Source organism: Ptychodera flava, chromosome 16, assembly GCF_041260155.1.
Source record: "Ptychodera flava strain L36383 chromosome 16, AS_Pfla_20210202, whole genome shotgun sequence".
Lineage (NCBI taxonomy): Eukaryota > Metazoa > Hemichordata > Enteropneusta > Ptychoderidae > Ptychodera > Ptychodera flava.
This window is the reverse complement of record NC_091943.1, coordinates 33,472,006-33,487,105: the sequence shown is the minus strand read 5'-3', so window position 1 is coordinate 33,487,105 and position 15,100 is coordinate 33,472,006. Positions and strand designations below refer to the sequence as shown.

At 37.8% G+C, this 15,100-nt stretch overlaps 1 long non-coding RNA gene across 1 annotated transcript in view; it reads right to left on the bottom strand.

Moving 5' to 3' along the window:
* The window catches only part of LOC139115027 (uncharacterized), a 60,132-nt gene extending 52,666 nt beyond the window's left edge, over window positions 1–7,466 (bottom strand). Inside the window, exon 1 of the long non-coding RNA XR_011548015.1 lies at window positions 7,392–7,466. This is a non-coding gene — a long non-coding RNA (uncharacterized lncRNA). The remainder of the gene's footprint in view (window positions 1–7,391) is intronic.
* Between the last annotated feature and the right edge of the window lie 7,634 nt (window positions 7,467–15,100).

Here is a 15,100-nt window from a genome sequence, read left to right as displayed (position 1 = left end):
TGATCAAACATTGGAGACGGTTGTGTTGCCGAATTTCCGACAAATAGAAGATGGAGGTGGGTTTTGCTCGCTGTACCACAGCGGTCGGCGAAGTCCGTCACAGCATTGACTACGAGGAAGCCCACAAACGTGGAGGCAGGGGAGGAAGGCCAATCGTAAAATCTTGGTTTATTTTTTAGAATTGATTGACTCATGAACCAGGTGTTTGAACAGTTTTTTTGTGTGTGTTCGGTAAAAAAAATAACAAAATCCGACACTTTTCGCAAAGAATGCTCATGAAATAATTTAGGATACTTTTGGAGAACATGATTCACGACTTCTGAAAAGAAAACGGATGTAGGTCGGGGAGTTGTCACCACTTATCATAGTCGGAATTACTAGGAAGCGGGCTTGTGACCTGAACGCTGGCATCAGAGGAAATTAACACAAAAATGCTAGACGCTTCTGAGTAGGAGAGGTGCCTGAAAAAAAACGTCAGGTATATTAAACGCAAGGCAAGTCTCATGCGAGTCTAAGGGCTCTTTTCACACAGAGGAAAATTATGCCCTATTTCGTGTTGCAGCTCGTAATGTCCGTGTACCCTAATCCTCTAAATCGCTCGTATACGGACCACCATTGTCAGTAAGTAGTGTCATTGACACAAACCAAACAGCCCTTTTCAGAGCCGTCACATTTCCCAAAAAGAGGAACTGCCGTAATCGATACACCGGCTTTTGGCCAGAGTACAAACACGCATATACCATACCTTGTACCTCATGCGCATTGTCACAAGCACAGTCTCAAATAATGAAACAAAAACTATCGTAACTATATCGCGGTAGTATGCATTTGCCCGGGTTTTTTTGGTTTGTATTTATTGAATGTTCTTTATTAGAAAATTTCTTTGCATTTTGTATATGGTAGGCGACCCGGTGTACAATGCAAATGTTTGATTATTGGTACCTTAGCTTCTGCGCGTCACTTTGTAATGGTCAACGGTTATGTTGTCGACGCCATTGACCGTGTACAGAAACGAACCTTTCATCAATTACTCACTTGAAACTGTAAAATCGACCGTATTTCGCTCACAACGTTATGTCCAAAATATTCACAAAAGGTATTATGGTAATACAGATCTATATTTATCTGCGTGGAAAAGATTTATGCCAGTTTTCTGGAGCAGTTGCTCGCGTTGCTTCCATGTGTCAGTCATTTGAAACAATGAACCCACCATGCCAAACCAAGCCGGCACAAACGTTGTAGGTTCATATCTATATCTCGCCTTATCCCCCAACGGCGGTGAAAAACCGCCGTTTGCTGGATTACAGCCAAAGGTGAGAACGAGTTGATCAACACAACGAGCCCTCCGGAGAGAAATTTTGTCATATACACCCTGATAACGTAACAAAAGATGGTCACACTTTAAGCTTGACGATGGCTATGTTGATAACTCCTTGACATGTTTAATGGGATGCGCGGCATGCTTCACGGAATGATGGTATATTCTACGCGTGCTGGACTTGTAGGCGAGCGGCAGACACACCCATTTTTCACACTTAATGTACCCACCTTACATACGGCCACATCATACATCATTTGAAAGCTTATTATCTCTACTTCAAGAAAATTGACGATGTGGAGCTGCCAAGTAGGGCCATAACCCCCTAATTTGCATAATTCACATGGGTACCCAATTTGCATAAATGTGATATAAAATTAGGAAATTCATTGTTAACTACTCTAAACATACTTTTAAACTATTGAGTGATATATCAAATAAAAGGTATTTGCATGTAGTATACAAAATTGATATCCAAAAAGATATTTAAAATGGTTTTACTGAAATATTTTCATATTTATATTGAAAAAAATATTTTTCCCTTTTGAATAACAATGTCTTAACAATTTGAACACATACAGCCACATCATACAGCCACATTATACATCATTTGAAAGCTTACTATCTCTACTTGAAGAAAATAGACAACATTTAGTTGTCAAGTACGGCCGTAGCCCCTAATTTGCATAAGTCCCACGGGTACCCAATTTGCATAAATGCGATTAATATTAGATATTTATTATTCACTACTCGAAAAATACTTTTAAACTATCGAGTGATATATCAAATGAAAGGTGTTTGCATGTAGAATACTAAAAAGACATCCAAAAATATATTTAAATTCATTTTACTGAAATATTGTCATATTAAATTGAAAAAATATTTTCCCCTTTTCAATAACAATATTTAAAAAAATTAAATACAAAAAGCCAAATCTTACAGCATCATCATACGTTATTTAAAAGCTTACTATCTCTACTTCAAGAAAATTGACAATGTGGAGCTGTCAAGTACGGACGTGGCCCTTAATTTGCATAATTTACATGGGTACCCTATTTGCATAAATGCGATATAAAATTAGAAATTTATTAACTACATACTTTAAACTATCGAGTGATATATCAAATGAAAGGTATTTGCACGGAGAATACAAAATGGATATCCAAAGAGATATTAAAATGATTTTACTAATAATTTTTCGTACTAATGTAGAACAATATACTTTCCCCTTATTAATAACGATATTATAATAATTTTAACACATAGAACCGCATCACACAACCACATCAAACGTTATTTGAAAGCCTATTATCTCTGCCTCATGAAAAAAGACGATATGCAGCTGACAAATAGGGCTGTAATGATTTAATTTGCATAATGCAAACGGGTACCTAATTTTCATGAATACAATATAAAATTACAAAAATCAATTGTAAAGTACTCTAAACTTACTTTTCAACTATCAAGTGATATATCAAATGATAGATATTTGCATGTAGAATAGAATCATGAACTCCAAACGTGTATTCAAAATATTCTTATTGAATATTTTCAATTAAATCGTAAACGTTTTGACTAGTTTATAATATTCAAAATATTGTGTACTAATAACGAATAATGCTAAAGTTTTGGGGATAAATATCTGAATTTGTTTTGCAATTGATTTTTTGTTTATTAAGGATACGAAAACTGGAACATTTTCCTGTCTAATTCCCATATAGCTGAACAACAAGAATACATAAACCAATTGGAACTAATTTGGGATAATTGGGTCTTCATATTTTGCAAATTTTCTAAAGCGTGTTTTGTGCTCCATAGTTGAGTGTTGAAATATAACAAGTTACTCTTAAAAACATTACAAGTAAAAAGAAAAGCAGATGAGCTTAAATTTGCAAATTAAACCGACATTACTTCATCATCTAATTATCCCAAATTAGTTCCAATCTTGTTATAAATAGCTGTGTGTTGAATGACCCTTTTGTATCATTGATGTCATTTTTGTTTCAATTTCTCTAGAAATCTTGTTTGATGGAGACATCATTGGTTACTACATCTGTGTTACATCTGTATTTTCAGTTCAGTTATTTGGAATATGTAGACGGAAGGCACCATATTTCATTTATCGTATTTATTGTCCATATAATAAAGGAAAAGCAACTCAACACAACCGTTCATATCTTCGTTGTTTGCATTTTGTGTAGGATATTGTGTATATTGTCAGTGTATATTATGTTTGGCTGTTTTATATAAAGTGTTAATTAGCCATGGCGATTATTCTAGTTAAGAGTAAAACACTAGCACCACTTACAAGTTGGTACCTTATGCTAAAAATACAAGTGAACAAAATGACGCCCACGAGGAAAGTTCGTGGACCGCCCAATTATAAGTGGATGATGCGATGCAGTCCAACCTTTCACAGATCAAAATTCATTGACTATTTTCTCAAATAAATCGTGAAGAATAAACAACATACATCAAAGATACGACTGATTTTACACGGAAAATTGAGACACTAAAAGTTCGGGCCAATGCGACATTGGTAACACAAGACATTGTTTCAATGTACACTAATACAACGCACAATGAACCAATGGAATCAGTCGACAGAGCATTAAAATCAGGAAAGATCATCAAATGATTGCATAATCAAACCACCAACAACAAAATACATGATAGCTATGCTGAAAATAATCTTGAAAAACAACACTTTCAAGTCAACAGTGAACTTTACCGTCATGTATTTGGGTGCGGTACGAGATCTCCAGTTTTACCAGAAATTCCCGACATTACATTTCACAAGACAAAATGAGAATAATTCAGCAACACACTGAACAAATATCGCTCTGACTGAGATTCAGAAACGATGTATGATTCTCATTGGAACTCAACACGAGCTTAATGAATTCATATCAAACATGAAAAATGCATCATACTTTCAAATTTTCGAAAGCTCTTCTCAAGAAATCATATCGTTAGACCTCATTATCTATAAAGGTCATCGGTGGAACAAAGAGGACATTCTCGACTGCAAAACACACACAAAACCAACAGATACATTGCGGTTCACGAAACCAAACGGCAACATTCAAGGGCCTTGTTAAACGCGAAACATTACGATACATTAGAACAATCATGCAACAACAAGGCAATAGAGAATACAAGATATTTTCGAGATAAAAGTAATGAAATGCGACCAAACGATTCTAAATCTTGTTAAATTATTACTAACTTTGGACAATCGGAAGACATTTAAATGTTATTAAATTTTCATTAAATTAATTTCAAAACCTTGGAATCGTAAATAGTAAAAGGGAACCAAACATTTTCAGGTCCCCTATATGCAGAGCAAAATCTCCAAGTACCCCTCTACAATCTCCCAAAATTTTCGAATCCAACCCGAATTCCTCTGCCTCTCACCGTTATTTGTGAGCGTAGCCTAATCACATACATAAGAAACAGTCCGATCTCCGATTCAAATGAGCGTACACAAATACAGCCTGAACGAACAGTAGACATCCTAGCTTCCGTACTTGAACAAACTGAACTTTCAGTGGAACAACTCGATTGGTAACACCTACAATCATTCAATCAGTGCACATGTTTCACCAAAAAAATGAAGGACTGATGAAAACAGCTCAGTACTCTCAAAAGGTAGCATCAAAGGATCGCAGTGTCACATTAGTCTTGCTACCCCATAGGGCAGGACACGTAGATTAGGGCTACGTCTCGCCATGGCAAATCAACACTATACATAAAACGGCCAAACATAACATAATATACACTTACAATATACACATGTACCGTACACAAAATTCAAACAACTAAGATATGAACGATTTGCGGAGCTGTTTTCTCTTATTACATGTCACCAATTGTGTCTGCTGTCGAATTAATCTTCCCTGCACAGACCTTTGTTCCTGCCAAGGCAGCGATAACTGTGGCAACCCTTTTACTCATGACAATGCTGGTGAAGAAGAGGATGATGAATTCCTACAATTACTAGATTTACTGGAAATGACATGAATGATTTGGATCATGAATCATGCCATTACTTTGACTGCAGCTTACTCTGACACATTGTTTCAGCTACAAAGCTACATTTCAACAACTACAATAGTGTCTTTCGTGTGGATCTTTTTGTTGCATTGATACTTAAATTAATTTTTTTAAATACCATTATTGAAAAGAGGAAATATTTATTTCGACAGAAATATGAAAATATTTCCGCAAATTGATTTAAATATCACTTTTGATATCAATTTTGTGTTTTACATGCAAATACCATCACCACAGACCATATATCACTCGATAGCGTAAAAGTGTGTTTAGAATAGTTAACAATGAATTTTCTAATTTCATATCTCATTTCTGCAAATTGCTTACAAGTGTAATTTATGGACATAAAGGGGTACGGCCTTCCTTGATAGATCCACATTGTCAATTTTCTTCAAGTAGATATAATAAGCTTTCAAATGACGTATGATGTGGCTGTATGATAGGACTCTATGTGTTAACATTTTTAAAATATTGTTATTCTAAAGGGGAAAATATTTTTTCATTATAAATATGAAAATATTTCAGTGAAATCCATTTCAATATCTCTTTGAATATTCATTTTGTATTCTACATGTAACTACCTTTCATTTGGTATATCACTCGATAGTTTAAACGTATGGTTAGAAAAGTTAACTATAAATTTAATACTATATCGCATTTATGCAAATTGGGTATGCGTGTTTATTATGCAAATTAGGGGGTTATGGCCCGATTTGGAAGCTCCAAATTGTCTATTTTCGTGAAGTAGAGATAATAAGCTTTCAAATGACGTATGGTATGGCTGTGTGTTGTTGCTGTATGTGTTAAAAGTTTTAAAATATTGTTATTCAAAAGGGGAAAATATTGTTTTCCATATAAACATGAAAACATTTCAGTATAATCAATTTCAATATCTCTTTGAATATCCATTTTGTATTTACATGGAAAGACCTTTCATTTGATATATCAGTCGATAGTTTAAACGTATCGTTAGAGAAGTTAACAATAAATTTCAAATATTGTATCGCATTTATGCAAATTGGGTACCCTTGTTAATTATGCAAATTAGGATGTTATGGCCCTACTTGGCAGCTCCACATCGTCAATTTTCTTAAAGTAGAGATAATAAGCTTTCAAATGACGTATGATGTGGCCGTATGTAAGGTGGGTACATTAAACTCCTAAAATAAGGCCCTTTTTGTGGATTCTCAAGTCTGTGATTTGTTTTGGTTGGTGAACGCGATGATTTGTTTTCTGTTATCATGTGAAACGCCTGAGTGGGGTGAACGCTATACAGCGGAGTTTCTCCCGGAATCACACGACACAACCATGAGTGATACTCGTGAATGGATATAATTCTGTGGCAAGCAAATGCCGCGATAAAAACATTAACAACTCCATACCAACTCTCTCCGTATTTCAGCTATCGCACATCGACTGCTTCTTGTGCGTTATGTTATGCGTGGCGAAATACTTGGTGCGTTATTCAGTTGCTTATTTTTCTAAACACGCTATCAGGCCGTGCTGCAGTAAACACCGTGATACACACCGGCCGACCGGCGGCCCGTAATGTAGGAAACACGGTGTTTTACTTCGGCACAACCGGCCAGCGTGTTTCGGAATTTGTAATTGTGCTTGCCTATCATTACTTTATTATTTGGTAAATGTACGTTATTAATTGTCATCAACCACACTGCTACGCTTCAGATATTTACATTCTTCAACGCATTACTGAACGCCGATACGCATAATTCTGTCAGCTACACCACAGACAAATAGTATAGACAGTCTATGTTTGCCTAGGGCTACACTGGGCTGAAACAGCCATTGTGTGAATGCAGCTGCTTCTGGGAAAGGCCTTTCAGCTGCCTTTTATATCCAAAGAATGGCTTTAACTTACACCCACGAATGGCGTCATGGGCAGTTGTCTTGCTTTCCGTTCTATAAATTCTTCGTTAGACTTACTTACAGGTAATGAAATGATAGCCACAAATTGATGCTGCTACGTGATTACCATTTTCGATTGAATTGCACTTACCTTATATCTATCAGTCAATCCACAAATCGCTACTCTTTCTCTGACACCGTCGTCGTCTACTTCAAGTTGTATCACCAATATGCAATCCAGGTAATCACAGCAAATCACCAACAACAACCTTTTTAGCGAGGGTAATGGCGTGTAATCAACGCCAAAACTATGTTCACAGATTTCTAGGTTAAAAGGTATTAGATCGCGAGGATTCGAAGTTATGTATGTGGCTAGGACTCGAAGAAAGGTAATCACAGCAAATCACCAGCAACAACCTTTTTAGCGAGGGTAATTGCGCGTAATCAACGCCAAAACTATGTCCACAGATTCCAAGGTTGAAAGCTAGCAGATCGGGAAGATTCAAAGTTATGTGGACGCGAGGAATCGAAGATAGGTGGATATGATCCGAAGTTTAGGTTGATTGAATCCGTCGATGGAGATTCGAAGAGAGGTCGATAGGAATCCGAACATAGAGTGTTACATTCCGAGGCTGTCTTAGGCTGGTTAGTGATGCCGATCTCGAAGTTTAATGTTCGTTGTAGATTTCGAAGTTTCATGTTCCTGATTTCAATCAAGAATCTAGGGGGCGCTGCGCTCGAACATTGTATAGCCATCAAGGAGTCGTACACAGTGAATCTAGGGCAAGTTGCACGTGCTGTGAATAAGTTTCAACCTGTTCATATGAGTAGCTGCTTAAAGCCATTTCTTGGGTATAAAAGGCAGCTTAACTTTAGTGGGTTAATTGTTTCGAATGGCTGACACACGGAAGCAATCGAGCAACTGCTCTAGAAAACTGGCATAAATCTTTTCCACGCACATAAATATAGCTCTGTGCCACCACAGTACCTTTCGTGAATACTTTGAACATAGTGTTGTGAGCGAAATACTGCCTATTTTACAGTTTCAAGTGATTTATTGATGGAAAGTTCGTTTCTGTACACGGTCACTGGCGTCAATAACGTATCCGTTGACCATTTCATTAGGGGAAGGCTCCATTAACTTTGATGGTACCTGAAACCCGAGTTGCTGCCTGCCAACTCGGGTGACAACAGAAGACTTTTAATCCCCAAGGTGTTAATTTTCCATTGTTGCGATTATCTTATCGAGCTGGTGCTATGATAGGAACGTCAGGGCTGTAACGACTCACTCAATACCACGGGCACACACATATGCTTGCACATGGAACTATGTTGACAGGAAAAAGTGAACTGCCCTTTTTCAATGCAAGTAATCTAGTTTATTCTTTAATTTAGGCTCTAAACTAAGTTTTAGAAATATGGTGAAACAAAATATCGTTCTTCGTTCATTTTCATTCCAGTTTCCTATTTTCGGACGCTTCACTTCAGTAACGCGCATTGATCATATATGCAAATGTGATCAGAACAGCATGGAACGTTCCACGTGGCGAGATTTTTCTTGCACTTGCAAACAACGTAACGAGTGAGTAAGGACTCCAAGAGCTGCGCGTATCCTGTGACATTACATCTCGTATAGAGCGAATTTAAGTCAATGAATTGCAAGCCGGATCCGTCTGTAAACAGTATGGCCACTGGTACATATTATAAGAAAGGAGAAATAGTAGAGGCAGTTATTGAGGCCGGTCGGCGGACGGCACAATTTTCAGTGATTTAATTCACGGTATTAATTTCACAATAAAACGAATTCGCGAGCTTACCATTGATTTTTGGTGATGTTGAATATAATTGAAAAAGAGCTAAATTCCAGTGTTCCTTGTTTGATAAAATTCCAAATTGACGACACCCAACGTCAACCTGTACGACACCGTATGTGTACAACACACCTGCAGTCGATTAGTCGATTGTGACACAGTAAGCTTACACATAATGCAATATCGGTCGACCCACAGTCCCTCTATCAATGCATTTCTGCAGTTGTCTTTCCTATTCTGCTCAGTTAACAGACATGATTTCACAGAATATTACACAGAAAACATATTTTATCATATTTGGAGGCACTGAATACTAGCATTGCAAGAGAAAGCGACGACAAATTTTCCGGTTTGATTCCAGCCGTTGCTTGTGCTACGTCAACACACTCGCAGCGATCAACCCCAGAAATTATCGCACACTATCATCATTTAGGATGGGAGAAGGATCAAAACACCGGTTTCAAGATATGATGATTTCTGTCTTCGTGTCATAGATAGATGCAGAGAACACTTAATAGAGCCAAAAACAGCGAAAATTCGAGAAAAGCGTACACACAATCGGGGACTGTGGCATGCAGGACAAACCCAAGCTACGCATTATCACGTGACTGCCCCTCGTATCGCGGTTTGGCTGTGCGGTCCAGGTGATTGACACCTTTTACAATAGGCGTTTTCAGACCGGTGGATAGAGGGACTGTGGTCGACCTGAAATTTGACACTGTGATCGACGTACGTAGCGTTTCAAAAGTACGAAAAATGAGACCAAGTAATTGTTTGTTTATTTAGATTTGATCTAAAACCTCCAAAAACCAACAGACAAAGTCCTACTCTTACGCAGAAAATCAACGTTTTCAAGCGTAGTCTCCCGCGTAGACTTTCCCTTCCGCTTAAACCACGGCCTCTCCACAAAACGCGATGTAGATCTATGATCGTCTATGGATGGATTGACGTGGCGTTTCAAAAGTATGAAAAATGAGACTCAGTACCTTTTGGTTGCTTTACATTTGATCAAAAACCTACCCATCAGACAAGGCCCAACTCTTATACGCAGAAAACAAAAGCTGTGGAGCGTCGACTTTCTCTTCCGCGTTTGAGACTTTCTTCTCTTTCGCGTTTGAGAGAAACAAACGTCGGCTTTATTTGGCTATTGGTGGGCGTAACGTCAGTCCAATGGTAAGCTGCACCCGATGTGAACGTCGGAATAATTCGGGCTGTAGTCGGGAAAGCAAGGATGACCTCGAGAGCGATTCCCAGTTCGCACGTTCGCAGATCGCGGTACTACGGACTGATACTAGATAGCAACAAGTTCACCGCGTAAAGTGCTAGATTACATATAGCCACATAGGCACTTCTGAAATGTTATCTCCGGCTTGCAAGACAACAAATATCAAAATATTATTATCAAAACCAGAATTTCGGGGCTAGAGAGCGAAACATTGCCGAAAAGTAGCCGGCCTAAATACGGAAGTAACCAGTCAATTTGGCCGCCATCCGGCTAAAAATGAACACGCGGATTCAAACAGAGAGGCTTGTTGCGATAGACAAGTAGCCTTTGGCTTTTGACCAGAAAAATAAGTGAGTGTTCATTGATAATTCAAAGACTGGATCCGTTGACACCAAAGTTTGCTCGTGACTTTCATTGCATTGCATGCACCTTTCCTCAATGTGAGTCTGAACTGAAATTGAAAGAGTACGTTTTAGTAAAAGTCCTGTTTTGTTGTGCTGAAGTCCTGTTTTGTTGTGCTGATTTTCGCTACCGTACTTTCTTTTATAGGGGTATAAACATTCATACAAGAATAGCTTTTCGTATGCAAAATCAGCGTACGTTAATTAACTGCTAGTATTGTTTAAACAGCATTTTATTTGAAAGGGATTCTATAGTACACTCGTTTTTGTAAACTCTTCATGCAATTTTATGAACTAAATGATGACCTCAAAGTAACAGCAAGTGCTGGACGGCACTTTTAACGCTGGTTGGAAATCCTGAGTGCCGGACAGGGGGGCCATCATCAAGTCAGGCGCCGACTGGCATTGGCCATGCTAAAAGTAGTTCCGGCAGTGCTAATGTTTTGTTTACACTAAAAGATAATCTGTTCGCATATGTTGACATAGAGATTAATCCTCTGATAACCAACTCGGGTTACTCGGGTACGTCCAAGTTAATGGAGCGTTCCCCTCATGTCAAACTGCTGTCAATCACAAAGGTGCTAATCGTCAAACATTTGCTTTGTACACCGTATCACCTACGATATACATAATGCAACAAAATCCTCAAATAAAGAATATTCAATCGATGCAAACCTGAAAACGGGTGAATACATACTATTGCGATTTAGTTACGAAAGTTTGTTTTTTTCATATTTTATGAGACAATGCTTATGACAATGCGCATGAGGTATAAGGTATGTGTATTTGCAAATTTATGTATTTAATGAACTTGCTAAATTAGTTAAATTTGTCAAGAAATACTGCATAAAATTTATTGAATCCTACTACAGATGTTGAACTCTCAATACTGTAATAGTGTGTAAAGACACAAAGCAGAACCATGTCAATCAAATGATAATTTGCTTATTTTATGAACTTTCCTAATTAGCGTGGTATGTTAAGAAATACTTCATCAGATTCAATGAAACTTGGTACAGATTTTGAATTTCAGTGTTGGACTAACATGCAAAGACATTCAGCAGTATCAGGTCAATTAAAGGGCAGGGCCAGGCATAAATAGCTGGCTGCCCCCGTTGGAGTTAGTTCATGCAAAGCGTGGCTTGGGTGGCGTCACGCTCGATCGCTCCGTAAAAACCATGCCAAAATGGGCCAGGTATAAATAGCTGGCTGCCCCCGTTGGAGTTAGTTCATGCAAAGCGTGGCTTGGGTGGCGTAACGCTCGATCGCTCCGTAAAAACCATGCCAAAATGGTCACAGGCGAAGAAATTTAGGCGTCCATGCACCTATACCTAACTATGAATGTCTAGTGATTGAATGTATCGATAAAATTTTATGATTTGAGCATAAATAAGGCCGATTTTGATCGATGAAGGTATTTCTCTTTGGCGTCAACTAGCGTGGCAAGCGGCCATAACAAAGGTCTGCAAGCTGTCAATCAAAAAAGGACGCATACAGGTGTGAAGCGGTAAACGTTTGCGATGTCAACATGTTAGATACGCCACGTCATTGTAATTAGATGGAGCGACCTCAGTGCAGACCCGCAAGCACAGGCGCTATGTAGCTTGGGAGTCTGCTAATAGATCGATTTTCGGCTCGATCTATCGATCCCGTAGTCGATATGCCCACGACTGCAACCTAAACACTCATTTAGGTTAGCGATGGACCATTAGACCTTGGGAGAGGGGGTGGTCACAATGAAATTGTGAAAATTTTTTTTTTTACTATTGTAAATTTCTGAAATTTTTTTTTCCAATTGAGATTAGGTGTGCAAATTTTTTTTCAGAGTAAATTTTCAGATTTATATTTTTTTTAGTTAAAATGGTGTTATTTGGTGGCACTTGGGGAGTATTTTTGCGGGGGGAGGTCAGGAGGGGGTGTCCCCCTCCTGCCGTTGGAGCTTTTGAAAAATAGAGATTAAAATGGTGTCATTTGGTGGCACTTGGGGAGTATTTTTGCGGGGGGAGGTCAGGAGGGGGTGTCCCCCCTCCTGCTGTTGGAGCTTTTGAAAAATAGAGATAAAAATGGTGTTATTTGGTGGCACTTTGGGAGCATTTTTTTCGGATTACACATCTTCCTCTGAAAATGGTCTTCTTGCTCCTCAGTAGCTTCCTATAGTTTTGAAAATTGAGTATTTTGGTTTCCTGGCTTCCCTTTCTACTGCATGGTGAAATGGCTACATTCACCCCACCAATGATCATGCATATCTCATGATTTACAATTGATTTTGACAAGCTGAGAAGCTAAAATAAGCTAAATAATATAGTTAAATTTGCATATTTGTGTTCTTAGAGCAATTGTTGCCCTTTTTGATCAAAACATCTATTTCTCTGTAGCAGCATGTCCAAATTGATTGGATGTGTATAGATGTGTTGAAATTTCAATATTTGTCTTTTTAGGGCAATTTATGCCATTCATGGTCAAAAAATCTGTATTCTCTGAAAGGGCTTGTCCAATTTCTTTGAAATTTGCGACACAAAAACGATTATTCATGCAGATTTATTCAGTATTTGCTATCGAGAAACTTTAAAAGTTCAACCCCTTTTGTGTGTTTTGTGTTGGGATTTGTTGGATAGATGGCATTCTACGTAGTGTATTGTTGAATGTTAAAACATGTGTTGCTGTTGTTTTTTGAGGCTGTTTTTGAGAAAAAAAGAATTGAAAATGCCTTTTTAAAAGCAAAATAATACATAATGACTTGATATGTTGTTTTATCATTATTGACGTGTTTCTACTTGTTCACCCATTCTTGCATTCATCATTGCAATAAAATGCTGTGAAAAAAATGAAACTGATGTGGCCTGCATCTGTTTACCTTGATCTTAAAAGGCAAATACAACTTTCTGTCTTGACAACCATACCATAGTTTCAATATTTTACCTAGTGTACCTGCTTGGTTTGTACGCAGGAAACAAGTAGAAAACAGATTCTATAATTTCATAATTTTCAAGTGATCAGAATACAAAAGTCCTGAAAAGATAAGATAATCACAACTTCCAGTATAAGGGATACAGTCACTCTAAATGTATAAATTAAAATTTAAAATGTGCCGGGAGGATGTACTAAAAAATACAGAAAGTTGCTTTCTGTCGGTAAAATCTAAAAAAAATTCAAATTTTAAAGACTTTTGCAGATTTTTTTACGCCTTTGTCTTCTTATTTTTTTTTATTTTGCATACTAGTTTGAAGATTTTTTTTTTCTAACTTTCTGCTCTGAAATTTTTTTTTTCTGTTTTTGACCACCCCCTCCCAAGATCTAATGGTCCGTCCCTTAATCGAAATACTTTTGTTCACAATGAGTAAGCTATACACAGTTGACTGTCTCGATTCTCCCGTCTATGATTCGATATTCACTGACTCATTTTTTCTCTTATTTGTCGATCGATGAAAGTAATTTCATCTTCAATACTCTGTCCTAATATGACAGATGTAATATCCAAACCTATATTGTCATTTATTTTTGACCAACGTACAAAACTTGGTCCGTTCGCCAAAGCACATATCTGACGAGATGTTTTGCGAAACAGTGAAAAATATATTGGATGAACAGCCGTACTCTATGATTAGGGGATATTCATGTTGCAGTCTCTCCGAAAAAAAAACAGGGATGTTTAGGAGATAACAAAGGCGAAGACTCAGTAAAAAGTTGAATAAAAAATATTTCGGACATCATATTTTTATCTATTAAAAGCGTACACTTGTCGGCTTGATGTGCGACCGTACGCAGATCGCCCATATTCTCCTAAAACTAGTCAAAACAATTCTGCGACAATGATGGTGTCTCTTCGTGAACGTCCTTGAACCCGTACCCGCGACCATTGTTTTTTTATGTGTTGCGTGGTTGATGATTGGTAGAATTCATGTATCAAAATTTGAAGACACACGTGATTGAATCCTGTGAATGTTAGGCAACTGACGGTGTGTAGGGACGGCAACAGTTCACGGACCATGGGTGTATCAGCAGTACGCAGTACATTGCATGCTTTCTGAGAATGAACAGCTTGTTTCCATAGCTACCATGCGAAATCCGGCTTTGACCAACGTTCCTGTCCTGTCGTAGGATAACTTTTGAGCTGCGTAGTTACTGTTGAGGTACAGATATCCGAATATTTCGTGTTCGAAAGGCTTATCAATTTACAGAAAATGCTAAACTTTTGTTATTAGCTTACATGTACATACCCAGCACATGGGGCAAAGCTAAATACTTACCAGGTTGGAAAATTTCTGCGAGTCGCTCTCACCAGCGGTCGCGATGAAAATATACGTCGATATCATTGATCCGCCATGTTCATTGTTGTTGTACGTCTAGTTTGAAAGTCATCGACGTTCTCAACTGTGAAATTCATATTGCAATTCAATATTTTACGCACGAAGTCACCTGTGCA